This window comes from Lolium perenne, chromosome 7, assembly GCF_019359855.2.
Source record: "Lolium perenne isolate Kyuss_39 chromosome 7, Kyuss_2.0, whole genome shotgun sequence".
NCBI lineage: Eukaryota > Viridiplantae > Streptophyta > Magnoliopsida > Poales > Poaceae > Lolium > Lolium perenne.
In genome coordinates, this window is record NC_067250.2 from 252,641,694 (window position 1) to 252,648,228 (window position 6,535).

Below are 6,535 nucleotides of genomic sequence, written 5' to 3' on the forward strand. Positions count from 1 at the left end.
TTTATTTCTATTGAGAATGTTTGTGAAAATGTTTGTGCTAAATCTGAATCCATTAGAGTGTATCACTTCATTTACTGTATTGAGAATGTTTGTGCTAAAATCTGAATTCATTAGCAACATTGTCTCTTCCTAACTGTGGATCTTTTGAGTTTGTACCAGCAAGGTGCAGAAAATGACTTGGAATTCACAATTGTGAGGCCTTTCAGTGGGATTGGACCAAGGATGGACTTCATTCCTGGCGTTGATGGTCCCAGCAACGGCATTCCTGGAGTATGTAAACTCTTTCCTTGCTGAGAATGAGTACCTTCATTGCACCATGTTTATATAGTCTTCTGAAGAGGATAACAATATGCTGTCAATATGGTAACCATGTTTAGTCCTTTAGAGAATTTTTCTTATACATACTCCATGAGTAGCTATTGTCTGATAATAAGACTCGTTGTGCTAGGGTTAGGCTCTGCCACCGCTGGCTTCCACGATGCCTCCTTATTGTATGATGCCGCACCCACTCGCTGGACAGGACATCATCTGCCGCCTCTCTACCTACTCCGCCTCCGCTCGAGCTCAGCCAGGACATGAGAACGTATCCAGGTGTTGGCACGTCCATCGCCTCCATGCGGGTTGAGCTACACGAAGAGACCGGGTCCAGGGTCGTGGACGACCGTGATCCTGTGTTTATCGCCGTCCATTCCCCTTACGATGGGTTCGTCCCCATCTCTCACGATCGGCGCCTCCACATCGATCCAGGGCAACACGCACATCCTCCACATCGACGTCCGATGATGCAAACCTCTGAAGGACTACGGACGGCGACGACCACCTGCGGCCGGAAACCCTGCTCGACGGCTTTCTCTCCAACATGCTCTCCTGGCTTTGCAACTCCATCCGGACCGGTTCATCCTCTCCAGAGAAGGTAAAATCCTCCATTGCTTCTCTATTACTATTTTTTGTTGCAATAGTAGGATGGGTAGAGGATTCTATTGGCTTTCAAAGTTGTGCGAATGAACTTTGAAGTTAACTACGGACTACAATTATCATTATGTCTTCCTGATGAGCTCAATGTGCACATTGTCGTTCAGGGAACACAAGGCAAGAGTTTTCTTCAGCGTTTCAAGTTATCTAAAATCTTTAGGTATAACATTTGAATGGCTTTGTCTATGTATCGTTCAGCATGTTCAGATTTTCTCCGGTTTCAACTTAGTGGCTTCTCATATTCTTCATTTATAGAATAAATAGCTCCCCTGTGATATTATTTTAGTGAAGAAATTTGCAGGCGTAGATAGGTTGTAGACAGGAGGAAATAGGATGCTCTATGTATTATTAAGATATGGCAATAAGGTGCCAGCATTTGTGTGTTCTTTACTCGAACTGTTTACAATCTGCGGCAGCTCCTAGCTAAATCTGAATTCATTAGACTGTACCACTTCATTTACTGTATTGAGAATGTTTGTGCTAAAATCTAAATTCATTAGCAAAATTGCCTCTCCCCAACTGTGGATCTTTTGAGTTTCTACCAGCTGAAGGTGCAAAAAAAGACTTGGAATTCACAATTGTGAGGCCTTTTAGTTGGATTGGACCAAGGATGGACTTCATTCCTGGCGTTGATGGTCCCAGCAAGGGCATTCCTGGACTGGAGTATGTAAACTACGGCTATGTATTATTGGCAATAAGGTGCCAATATTTGTGTGTTCTTTACTCGAATTATTTACAATCTGCGGCTGCTTCTAGCTAATTCTGATTACCTATATAGAATTTTCAACAGAGCATGGTTACTATAGTATCTTGATCTTATTTTCTGTTTCATAGGACTTACTGCACTCTATGCTGGACTAAGTAGAAGTGGCATCGGCACCGAAGAACATCAGTTTACCTTTAAGAGATCTATGAAATTTCTGAGGGTTATGGTGTGTTACGAATTATTGTTGGATTCAAGGAGAATTATTTTTGTTCAGGATTTACCAGTCCAAATTGTGAGTTAACTATACACTCCAAATCAATATATTTAAAAGGGTTAGTATGCTCCACATTGTCAAGGTATGCATTTATCCTGTACTGTTGAGTTCTCATGTGTGTGTTAGTACCCTTCAGAAAGCATGTTACTTGTAGTTCGAAATTATGATCCATGGTCTGCATTGAACTATTTTTTTTGAACTTGCTACTGCTCTAGCAGTTCTGCGCAGATTAATAATGTGTAGTATGCAACGTAAATATGAATACTTTTATGGAATGAGAATATATGGCGTTTAAATGATAATAATCATGATTTCGTGTTGTGGATTTATATCCGGATCTCTGAAATTATATGTACTTGCATTGTTGGAAATATATGAGTGAAAAGGTAACTACACAAAGTGCATGAAGTACGGGTTATACATTCAATACTATAAGATAGTGAAACGGTATGATTATTTGCTGGCTAGATAGTGAAACGGTTTGATTATTTTCTGGCTAGATCTGTGTTCATAGGGTGAAGAATTGTATTTGAGTAGAAAGTGAATAGCTATGGGTTAAACTTTTTAGCAAAAAGAAATCTACGGCCGGTCTGTCAGATAGGTTTGATGAATTAACGAAGATTCATTATCAATATGATACATGCTTATTTATTTTTTGAAATATGTTTATAATATAATAATAACGTGAGATTTTTTTACAGTTTGAAAAATCAAATTTAATCTATTTGTTGTATGTTAACAATACCATCTCATTTGGCTCCCTGTAGATTCTTTGGATCTTTGTATTTAGTTATCTCGAAACCGGACCAAATACAAGATTTAATTAACATGAACTCTTCTCAGCACTTTGGACTCTTTGATTGGCATGTTCATGTCTTGATCGTTCTTCATGATCAATATACTTTGGTCTACTAAAAATTTCTTGAAATCCCCATTGAGATGTTAGTAACCCTTTTGACTTCTATATGTAGTAAAGTTAATGCGACAACAAAGACTTATGGTCTACATGTGCAGCTGAGGAAAAAGCGCGAAAGTACTGGCCAAACAGAGCCAATGCTTGTGTCAGCTCGCCACCCCATAGTGCAATTTGCAGTTCAAGTCTTGTGCTTCAAGCCAAGACCAGGACCTAATTTTCCCATGTAAGTCTGCAGCTTATCCATACAATGGTAGAATACCTCATCTACGAAGAGAGGCTTGCATCTCGAAAACATATTGAGGTCTTCGATCTCCCGGTTTTGAAAACATCCGCCCGCTGATCGTCTTGCAATAGGCCTAAGCTCGGTATACGCAGTGTGTAGTAATTTTTCTAGCCAAACAATCAACATAAAAACTACTATTCTACCACCGTAGTGCAATAAGTTTGCACACGAGAGAATTCTAAAATTACATAATATAAGTATCTATTGTGCCATCGTGAAGAAGGCTTCCTTATATCAATCTGGACCAGAATTGTGGGGAATTTAAACTCATCTTGTTTCTTAACATGCGAGTCTCACCACCTTCATCATTATATTTTGTCTTCTTTTCCTCAGTCATTCCAAATTTTGTAGGAACAGTGCTTCCGTGTGTTCCTCTAATATGCAGATATTCATGTTTGGGGTAATTTCGCGATTGCTGCACATTTGTGAAACTACTGGGAGAAGTACACTTGGCTAGATATCTTTTAGCAGCACATCTAAACATCACGTTATTTGTAAGATTTCTAGAAGAAGATTCAATGTTATGCATTTTCGTGCATATAATAATGGCAACATTTCAGCTCTCCCAATGTGAGATGCAAAGCTCATCCTAACCAAAATAGTTGTTGAACCATCTCAATTGTAGAAATATAGGTTTTTTTTGCTGCATCTCTGTTTTATGAAACAAAAAATATTTGTAGTCATATGTTTGTTATAGGTAAAGGGTTCCTTCATTGTTTTTGTATTGAATTGTGGTTTATATTTAATGGATAGTTAAAAGGATTGTATACTAGATTCGATTTTTTTTTTCTTTTGGATCAACCCTTGCAATGGAATCTTTTCCACAAGACTACAACCCTGAGTAATTTACCATGATGTTTTATGATCACAAAGGTGCAAGGCAGGGTTGTCTGCAGAGCAGGCAGGCGAATCCAATTGATGTCACTACCGTTTCTTGTCTCCATTGCTGAATGTTGTGACATCACTGTATATCATTGATAAATTGCTGTGCAGAGATTCCTTAGATTTATTGCAACACACGATCTCGGTGCAGGGGCGGCTTAACCAGAGGGTAAGAATGACATGAGATGTAGAGGGCGGGAGATAGTATGGAGCTTGGAGGATGTATTAGATGGTACCACCTCCGAATAAGGCGTCATCATTTTATGAGCTTTTTATTTGACCAAGAATTACTACAAATATATAATGATTGTTTGTATGAAATTATCATCATTAGAAAGTGTTTTTCAATACGAATCCAACGGTACTAATTACATATAATATAATTAAGATTTTTTTGCTCAATTTTTATGATCAAAGTTCGTGTGCCTTGAAACGGAGGTGCTTAGAAGATATAATATGTCATGAATTACGTAGAATTTTTATATTACAACGTCGTATAAATAACTTTTGTTACAGTGTATAAAGGAATAGGTTGTTAGAAACAATGTCATTATGAAATAAATTTGGCTAGTTTACTTGTATTGTTACCCGTAGCAACGCACGGGTATTTTACTAGTGGAGATAAGAGGGGAAATTCCTAGATAGCAGCTATGTGTAGGGGACAAATCGATATGCCACTTTGACTGTCTGGCTCCTTAATGGCTACAATCACACATCCAAGAGACCCAAAATAACGTACCGTCTCAGAAAATAAAATTTAAAAGCTTCCACAAAATTGCAAGGGAGCACCAAAACGTACACAACAAATAGCCAGCAGAAACTAAATTACCAAGTAGCACACGTGTCAGCATGACGATAATCCAAAAAAAAAAATCCAAAATTAGGAGAACAAAGATGTTTGTTAAGGTTTAATATAGTACTTATTCAGCAATGTGAGCGATTGGTTTCCTAGGAAACATCGGCATTGTTACTACAGTCCAGAGATAAACGATGTAACGTTTAGTTACTTTTTGACATGATGGTGGATGATAATTGTGCTGTACTAGAGAACCAACCTGTGGTTGGATGGTTAGGAGGGCAGTGGCACCCCCAGCCCACCAGAATTCAAATCCCAGATTTGACATTTTGGTGTCTCATAAAGGCGGAATATTCTTCAGTGGGAGGCGACGTTTCCGTCGACAGCGAGGCGCCTGTGGTGACTTCGTCAATCTCAAGACCCGTCGGATCAGTTCTTCAACGCAGTCTCTTGGAGGTGCTCATAGGGGTAGGGTGTGCGTGTGTGCGTTCATAGGGGTGAGTGTGTGCGCGTATGTATGAGCGTCTTTGATTGTACTGTGTTTCGCAAAAAAAAAAATTTCGTGCTGTACTAAGCTGCTTATTTTATTCTTTCACTACCTATGTTGCTAGTAGAACTTGCCAAAAAAAAAAAAAGGCACACAGTATCCTTGCTAATTATAAATAGAAGAGATATCTGTAATAGTGTGCTGCCTGTGATATTTAAGTTTTTGTATATTGCCACTCGGATATACTAGCCTCGTTTTAAGCTTAGAGCATCTCCAAAGGTAGCCCCTAAAATAGGGAATAGAAACCACTAGCAGGAACAGGGAGTACTATTTTGGGGCCTGAAAACTCCCACAAACTCAAGCAGTAGCTCTAATTTTCTTTGCTTGTTTCAGTATATTCTCTACTTTCACTTTAAGGTTCACATACATTTAAATATGAATAAAAATTATTCCTAATTAAAACATTTTCAAATCAAATCCAAATACTACAATCAAATTCAATTAGTTTGAATCTATAAAGTATGAAACATAGTAGTAAACGTTCAAGGCACCGCATAGTTAATACAAAATCAAAATATACAAACTTTTGGGCACTAATATACAAACTAGCGTGCACTATTTATCGCCCACAGATGTTTCACAAGATCATTATGTTCATGTAACTGCATGTTTTCAATATTCAATACGGAGTATATCTTAAGCAAGTCTTGTAATACAATGTCATTTTGGCAGGAAAAAATTGTAATTTTCGTTACTCCTCCCGCTCAAGTCCTCCCCCGTCTCCCTCTCCATTCCATTGTCACCGGCAACAACGCCAGGGAAATGCTCGGCTGCACGGCGGTGGCGGTAACCCTCGCGCGTCGGAGCACTAAGATCGCGGCGACTGATCTTGGTTGTTTCCTGGCGGTGATGCCTTCCAGCGGCGTGTGGAGTAACGAGGTGGCCATGTTGCTAGAGGTGGCGGCTCACCAGGTGGTGGAGACACTTGGTGGCGGGACTCATGCTGGGCGTTGGCCCGATGGGTTGCTGTCGTCCATCCCTCCTAAATCTTCTGATCCGGTCGGCTTCGAAGGTGGAGTTTTGCGAAGGTGTTCTAGGTCTTCCTCCGCATCACGAGGCCCACCCTTGCCTGTCATTCATCCATGTCTCCATGATCATGCCCGAGGCTTGGCGGTGGTGGTCTGTAGGGTTCCGTAGGAGAAAACATTTTTTTCCTATG